The following is a 7,370-nucleotide window of genomic DNA, read 5'->3' as shown; positions in this document are numbered from 1 at the left end:
CCATCGGGAGAGGATGGAAGGCGAGGGAGAGGCGCCTCGGGAGGGGGAGGGGCGAGTTGCCCGCCTGCGAGGAAGGGCGCGGGGAGTGGAGGCGGGCGGGGGACGGCCACGGAGTTAAAAAAAATAATTGGGACGTTTTCAGCATTAAAAAAAAAACAACAACACCCGTACACCAATTCATCTGTAGGCGCCCTTAGAAAATAGTATATGTTGATTGGTGAGAAGGCAAGCAGGGAACACTGGGTAATTCGCGCTCAAAACATATTGTGAAACCTCAGTTAACCTTATATAAAGTGTTTGCAGTAAAGGCTATGTTCTGAATTATTACTAAATATGCAATATCACGAAACGTAAACAAGAGTCTTGAGACACCTTTAGACTAGCAAATTCAATATTGGTCTCCATTCGTCGGCTTAGACTGGCACATCCAACACATTAAAAGCACCCATTACTTTCCCCAACAAATCATGGGCACTGCACTTTGTTAAGTGTGCTGGGAGTTGTAGCACTGTGAGGAAGAAACTATAATAACCCAGGATTCTTTGGAGGAAGCCATGTGTTAATTCATGACTGTGGATTTTGTTTGGTTTTGGTTTCTCTTGAAAAATGTGCCAGGGAGAGGAGCTGGCGAGAGCAAGGGGGTAACTGCACTAGTTCAGAGCAGGGGGAGGTATGGTGTGGAGGTGGGGCAAGCTGGGTAAGGGGCACATGGCACAGGCAATTGGTGCTGTGTGCCAGCCTTCCTCCTCCAACCTGGGCAATTGTGGTTGTCCTGTCAGCCAGCCCTTGGGTCTGCACATGGCTGTTGCTGAATGCCAGGTCAGCTTGGAATGAGATCTCCCTCATCCATGACTGGATTGTGGGTGAGGAAGCCAATGTGGTCTGTATCACTGAGACCTGGGTGGGTGAGCAGGGTGAAGTTGGTCTCAGCCAGCTGTGCCCACCTGGGTACTCTGGGCAGACTTGAGGGGCAAGGAGGGGGAGTTGCTGTGGTTTATAGAGATTCTCTTCCTCTCTCCAGGTTCTCTATCCAGTTTGGGGGGGGGGGGAGATCTAGAGTGTGTGTGTCTAGTATTGGACAATCAGGATAGATTAGGGATTCTGCTGGCTTCCCACCCACCAGTCTCCCTGCCTGGACCTTGTTTTTTTGACTGGGCAGTTAGCGGATAATCTGAAATTGGGGGATATTGACACCAGTCCACTGTCATGGTCAGATCACTTCCTGTTGAGATTTAGGCTTTCAGCACTTTCCCCTCTCTTCAGAGGCAGGGAACCTATTAGGATGGTCCGCCCTCGGAGGTTGATGGATCCAGTGAGTTTCCAGACAGCTCAGAGGGATTTCTTGGCACTCCTGTCAAAGCCCAGGCTGACCTCTGGAACAACCATTGCTCTTGAGCGCCATCTCCTGCTTTGTGGCGTTCATTTGGCTCCCTGGTATACTCCAGAGCTTGTTCTTTTGCAATGAGTCTGGTCTGTTAATCTTACGTAGAATGAAGAAAGGCATTTCTGGCAGCTGATCGCATTGAACAGGTGAATTGACCCCCTGATGTTTGTGGATGACATAATTAGGTCCTGTAATAAGTGTTGCCAGAGTAGGAACAGGGACAAAAAGAATATTAACAGTTTATCATTCTGTTAAGTAATGAAGTCATAAATGAATCTCCTAAAATTATTCGAATTATATCCTCAGTTATAAATCCAGGCCCCAGTGTTTAACTGGCTGCTAGATTGGATGCACCATGTAACTCAACATTAAAGCTGTCCAAAGACTCTGAATGAGTTGTAGGTGTTCCATTTTCTACATGGGGGCTGGTCAACTAATACCAGTTTCCAAATAATTCTTCCATTATGAGGTTTAAACATCATCATTACTGTATAGCAGTATTGAGATAGCTGGAAACAATAGAAAACTACAAAAGGGTTATATCAGCTGTCTCAGCTTAGGCCGCAGGGCATCACAATGGTTACTCCCCTCTCCCCTCTAAAAAAAAACACCCTTACCAGGTGACGACACAAATCTACACCATAAACTTAAAAGGTAAAGGGACCCCTGACCATTAGGTCCAGTCATGACTGACTCTGGGGTTGTGGCGCTCATCTCGCTTTATTGGCCGAGGGAGCTGGCGTACAGCTTCCGGGTCATGTGGCCAGCATGACTAAGCCGCTTCTGGCAAACCAGAGCAGCGCACGGAACCGCCGTAAGGTGTCGTGCTTTCGAACTGCTAGGTTGGCAGGAGCAGGGACTGAGCAACGGGAGCTCACCCTGTCGTGGGGAACTGCCGACCTTCTGATCGGCAAGTCCTAGGCTCTGTGGTTTAACCCACAGCGCCACCCGCGTCCCACACCATAAACTTACAACCTCTTAAACCACTTTGATAGTCATGGCTTCTCCTGGAAAATCCTAGGAACTGTTGTTTGTTAGGGTTGCTGGAAATTGTAGCTCTGTGGGGAGTCTCCTAACAACTCTCAGCATCCAGTTCCCAGAATTCTTTGGGGGAAGCCATGACTATTAAAAGTGATATAAGAGTGCTTTAAATATATGGTGTGACCCTTTTTAAGAGCTAAGTGCTAGCTGAGGCTCCAGCCTGCCTTACACTATCCTCCTTTCCCCCAAATGCCTCTCAGCTATCACTTAGCTCTGCAGTGCACCTAGCCAACCTGTTTTTTTAAATAAATTAAATTAAAACCACCTCATCTCTGCAAGGTGGAAAGACAAAGAGGTGGGGACAGAGGTGGATTTAGGGGAGCATGACCGGTTCAGTTGCGCTGGGCGTGGAGCCTCAGGGGCACAACAGGGGACACCACAACTATGATTTAGAATGGAGTGCGAGAGGCAGGAGACACCGAATTTTGGCGTAGCACATGACACCACTGAAATTTGAGACACCAAGGTCTGCCACTGGTGGGGAACAGAGAGCCTTGTGGTGCCACAGCGTAATTTCCTAATGGATTTTGTTGTTGTTGTTGTTGTTGTTGTTGTTGTTGTTGTTGTTGCTGTTGCTGTTGCTGTTGCTGTTGTTGCTGTTATCCAACACAGTAGTGAATCAAAGATCCAGCTCCCCAAGAGTCTGGTGGTAATACTCCTGTAGCAGAAAGGTCAGGTTTTATTTTTAATACAGCTGTTTTGTGTAAGAGCAGTTGTGCACAAAAAGTTGTTTTTAAAATTAAAATACAGTGCTGTTATTATTATTATACCTCACCTTTTTCCTTGAAAGAGACTCAAGGTAGCTTACAGATAAAATAAGAACAGCTAAAAGGGGGGGGGACAATAATTTTATTAAAATTAAACACACACACACATATGCGACCCCCCATTTATGTGGGGGTTATGTTCCAAGGCACCACATGCATCAGTGAAATCACATAATTTGAAACGCTATTGAAACAGCCTGCAAACACTCTGTTCCGCCTCTGCCCCATTGTGACCCTTTTTGTGATGCTTTTGGGTCACTTCTGGGTTCAGCACGATGCACGTGCGCAGAGTCACATGCATATTGAAATCGTGCAAATGGGGGGGCGTTGCCTGTATATTCAAGAACCAGCAAGAAAAATCAGGCTTTATCTCTTCCTTTGTGCTGGTGGGAACAAAATGGAAGCAGGTGGTCTGGTGACAGACAGAACCCAGTGAAATGTCCTCACACAATTAAAGAAACGACCACCACCCGTACATTGGGCGTCTGTACGTCCACAGCAACATGCAATTTTATATTGGAGTTTCTTCCCATATCAGATTATGCACTGATTGGTAAAATCTGAATTTAGGCTGGGGAAAGTGTGGGCTGCCACTTAGATGAGGAGGATGTCATGTGGACTACACACACACACACACACACACACAGAGAGAGAGAGAGAGAGAGAGAGAAACTCCACTGTGACTTAGGAGCATGGTGATGTGATAGTTGATGTGATAGTTTTGCGTCCATTTTTAGGGTCCATACAGAAGGTAGGTAAAGGAAAAGGGATCCCTGACCATTAGGTCCAGTCGTGGCCGACTCTGGGGTTGCGGCGCTCATCTCGCTTTATTGGCTGAGGGAGCCGGCGTACAGCTTTCGGGTCATGAGGCCAGCATGACTAAGCTGCTTCTGGCGAACCAGAGCAGCGCACGGAAACGCCGTTTACCTTCCCGCTGGAGCGGTACCTATTTATCTACTTGCACTTTGACGTGCTTTCGAACTGCTAGGTTGGCAGGAGCAGGGACCGAGCAACAGGAGCTCACCCCATCACGGGGATTTAAATGACCAACCGTCTGACTGGCAAGTCCTAGGCTCTGTGGTTTAACCCACAGCGCCACCCGCGTCCCTATACAGAAGGTAGCTTTGGAGAATTATTGCTTGCACCCATAGCACTTGTGTTATCAGGTCCCACCGAGGCATTCACTGACCACTGTCCTCACCCACCCAGACAGACTGTCTCTGACTACGATGCACTTGATACATGATACTCTGGCTACTTAGTAAGACAGGAAGGGCAAGGGTCAAGCGTACAGCTGGTTGACCTCACACTTCGAAGAATCCTGTCCTCTTTCACACACTATTTAGGGTTTAGGAGCAGGTGACAACAAGAAATGTAAAATTTTGCTATGTTTGAGGGTGGCAGAACTGCCTCTGCCCACCTGTTCTGAAGATTCCGTTAATGTTAATAGATTCCAAACCATTGTCAGATTCGCCTTCCCTTCTATCTCAAGGCATGAAGGACCACAAACCACCCTGAAGTGTAGATGCAATTCCACTTTAACGGTAATGGCTTCCCCTCCAAATAAATGTTGGGAACTGACATCTTGTGGTACCAAGGGTGTTTGCCAGGGGAGCTACTAGTGCTCTGTATTCTGAAGCAGGCAGGCAAGCAGGAAGATTTTAGTCCTTGTAGAACACAAGATATGAGGCAAAATGCGCAGGCACATTTGCTGATTTGTTTTGTGAGAAACTTACCCTTTCCTGTTTTCAACCAAGGAATGAAGACATAGCAATGATTGTTGTTTAGGAAAGCAGATCTAGCCAATCAGATGAAGAGACCACTAGAATGAAACACCCACTGTCTTTAGAAGGAACTTCTGGGTTCTTTTCTTTTCGTCCATTTTTCCTTTATTGTCTTCCTTGGTGGTGTAATAATAGCTGCCCAGCAGAAAACAATTCAGGCAACCAGGATTTAGTGTAGCTGTGTACTGGACAAAAGGTACCCAAAAACAAAAGGTAGCAATGAAGATGGGAATGCATAATATTTCTAACACAGGTCTTATTTCTTAACCACCACCACCCCAAAAAAGTCCTCCCGCCTCCCAGCTGGTAAACATTAAAAAAAAAACAACCACAGTCATTGCCAATGCAGATAACTCTAGCACTCATATTGCAAAGAACAGGACTGGATGATGATGATGTATTGAATTTATATACCCCCCTATACCTGGGGGTCTCAGGGCACTTCTCAGAATAAAAGCAAGATATAAAACCACAAAATACCTAATAACCAAAGTCAAGGTTAAAAAGGAACGTTTTTGCCTGCCGCCTAAAGGTATATAATGAGGGTGCAAGGCGAACAACCCTGGGGAAAGCATTCCACAGACAGGGAGCCACTGCAGAAAAGGCCCCGTTCTTGTGTTGCCACCCTCCAAACCTCTCGAGAAAAGGGGCACACAAAGGAGGGCCTCAGAAGATGATCTCAGGGTCTGGGTAGGTTCATATGGAAAGAGCTGAGAGAGCATGGGTTATGCCCACCTTACAGAGTAATCCAGAACACACCCAAGATTGTATTGCAGTGTTGTCTATGCCTCTTGTGCATTTTGAAATGGTAAGGGAGCTGTGAAGTTGACGGCAGCAGCAGTGCAATTCATTAAAAGCTAGAGACAGCCAAGAAAAGAACGGAGGGCTTCATTTGTGGGTGGAAGGCCAGCATCTAGAGGCCAGCTCTATGCACGGATTGAACAGAAGGCCTTACCAGTTGAGAAACAATGGAGCAGGTAGCTTCTGAAAGGTAAGGCCACCAAGGTCTTGCCACTGCTCAGTCACCAAATCTACCAGAAACAGTTGCAGTTCTCCAGTGCAGTTTATACTTCTTTGTCCAGTTATTTGGAAAACTAACTTTGCCCACTGCCCCAGGGGGAAAATTCCTGTGTTCACCCATGTATGAAGGCTGAAAAGTCTATGTGAAACCCCCAGCTACAGCTACAGCTCCCAGCATTCCTTGGGTTAAATCTATAACATATAAGCCTCTTTAAATCTTAACCTTTTCTTACCTCAAACCTGGTTGGGCCCTCTGCCTTCCCTCACCCATTTACTTCAACCTAGGTTTGTCAAAGTGCAAGTAGATGAATAGGTACCCCTCCGGCGGGAAGGTAGACGTAGCTTCCGTGCACTGCTCTGGTTTCGCCATAAGAGGTTTAGTCATGCTGGCCACGTGACCCGGAAAAACTCTGCGGACAAACGCCGGCTCCCTCGGCCAGTAAAGCAAGATGAGCGCTGCTACCCCAGAGTCGTTTGCGACTGGACTTAGCTGTCAGGGGTCTTTTACCCTTTTGGGGGGGTTTGTTGTAGTACATTAGGTGACACTATTGAAGTCCCATCCCCAGCCTTCTCCCCACCTCCCTAGCGTTGTCACGTACACAACCCTGGAGACAAAAAGGAATTTTGGAGCACCTTAAAGTCAAACCTTATCTTTTTCTGGCATAAGGCAGGACAGCACAGTTGGTAAAGTGTAAGACTCTTAATCTCAGGGTTGTGGGTTCGAGTCCCGCATTGTACAAAAGATTCCTGTATTGCAAGGGGTTGGATTAGATGACCCTCGTGGTCCCTTCCAGCTCTACAACTCTGTGAGTCTAAGGTCTCATGGAATGCTCAGCCCATGAAAGCTTACGCCACAATGAATCTGTTGGGCTTTAGGATGCCTTTTGTGCTTTGCTGTGAAAGTCCTTTGGAATTTGCCACAATGAGATGACAAGGAACTCTGTTCTACAGTAATTCATGTTCACAGGACATTCGCAATTTTTCAAAACGCTTTTATGGCTTTTACATTTACAGTAGTACTTCGGGTTACAGACGCTTCAAGTTACAGACTCCACTAACCCAGAAATAGTACCTCGGGTTAAGAACTTTGCTTCAGAATGAGAACAGAAATCGCACAGCAGCGGTGCAGCGGCAGCGCGAAGCCCCATTAGCTAAAGTGGTACCTCAGGTTAAGAACGGTTTCAGGTTAAGAACGGACCTCCGGAACAAATTAAATTATTAACCCAAGGTACCACTGTATTTGCCAGCTTACAGAATCATCACAGCATGCTTCACAGACATTATGACCTCTGGCCACTAGGTGGCTCCTGGAATCAGCTTGGTGCAGCTGCAGTCGCTCTCCCCTTGCATGCCTGTATGCACCTATGTCACCTC

At 46.9% G+C, this 7,370-nt stretch overlaps 1 long non-coding RNA gene across 1 annotated transcript; it reads right to left on the bottom strand.

Annotated features, from left to right (window-relative positions):
* Nucleotides 1-5,055: 5,055 nt before the first annotated feature.
* LOC309327431 lies at nucleotides 5,056-6,417 on the bottom strand. Its single transcript, XR_014150539.1, has 2 exons — nucleotides 6,230-6,417; nucleotides 5,056-5,161 (listed from the first exon to the last, which is right to left on the bottom strand). It is a non-coding gene; the product is annotated as an uncharacterized lncRNA (long non-coding RNA).
* Nucleotides 6,418-7,370: the final 953 nt, after the last annotated feature.

The sequence above is a fragment of the Podarcis erhardii genome (genome assembly GCF_964252035.2).
Source record: "Podarcis erhardii genome assembly, chromosome: 13".
Lineage (NCBI taxonomy): Eukaryota > Metazoa > Chordata > Lepidosauria > Squamata > Lacertidae > Podarcis > Podarcis erhardii.
Note: the sequence above shows the minus strand (reverse complement) of the source record. Positions and strands in the feature narration are given on the sequence as shown.